Raw genomic sequence first — 904 nt, 5'->3', positions numbered from 1 at the left:
ACAGGCAGACACGGTACGCCTGTTGATTCGTAAATTGACTTCCCCTTAGTTTGGATATTCATAACAGAGGGCCAGTGTTTGGCGTAACCATGACGACTACGGACGTCCATTTGTAGGTAACAGAATGTCCAGCTGTTGCAGGGAAATGCCCAGCAGGCTGTGTGGCATGTGTCAGCCTGCAGTACACACCCTCTCAGACCCTTTAGTTTAGAATAACATAGATTTTACACATACAATGCATAAACATGTGCTCTCGCTCTCTCTCTCTCTCTCTCTCTCTCTCTCTCTCTCTCTCTGTCTCTCTGTCTCTCTCTCTATGTCTGTCTCTCTCTCTCTCTCTCTCTCTCTGTCTCTCTCTCTGTCTCTCTCTCTCTGTGTCTGTCTCTCTCTCTGTCTCTCTCTCTGTGTGTCTCTCTCTCTCTCTTTCTCTGTCTCCCCCTCTCTCTCTCTCCCCCTCTCCCCCTCTCTCTCTCTCTGTCTCTCTCTTTCTCTGTCTCCCCCTCTCTCTCTCTCTCTCTCTCTCTCTCTCTAAACATGCACAATACACATAGTATTAATTTTGGTTTCAGACTGTTGTTTGTGTCCAACATACCAATTTCAAAGTATCTAGATTCTAGCGTCATGAGGGCTGGTAGCCTACGGTTATTCACGGTAATATTATATCATTATAAAGGCGTCATCAAATGTATTGTGCAGCCAAGAACATCCTCATCGCAGACTCTCGTGTTCGTCTCTTTCTTGGCTTCATCCTCTCTGCTGTCTCCATATATGGCATCAACTGAATGCCCTGAACACAGCAAAGACCTAGGTTCTAGGCCCTGGACAATCTAGACAAATTGATGGCAGCTACTAGATTGAAATCAAGTGTAATACTGAAACACAACTGTGTACATTTCAAACCTGC

Source organism: Nansenia antarctica, assembly GCF_963989245.1.
Source record: "Nansenia antarctica genome assembly, chromosome: 4".
NCBI lineage: Eukaryota > Metazoa > Chordata > Actinopteri > Argentiniformes > Microstomatidae > Nansenia > Nansenia antarctica.
The sequence above is the reverse complement of the archived record's forward strand: the minus strand, read 5'-3'. Positions refer to the sequence as shown.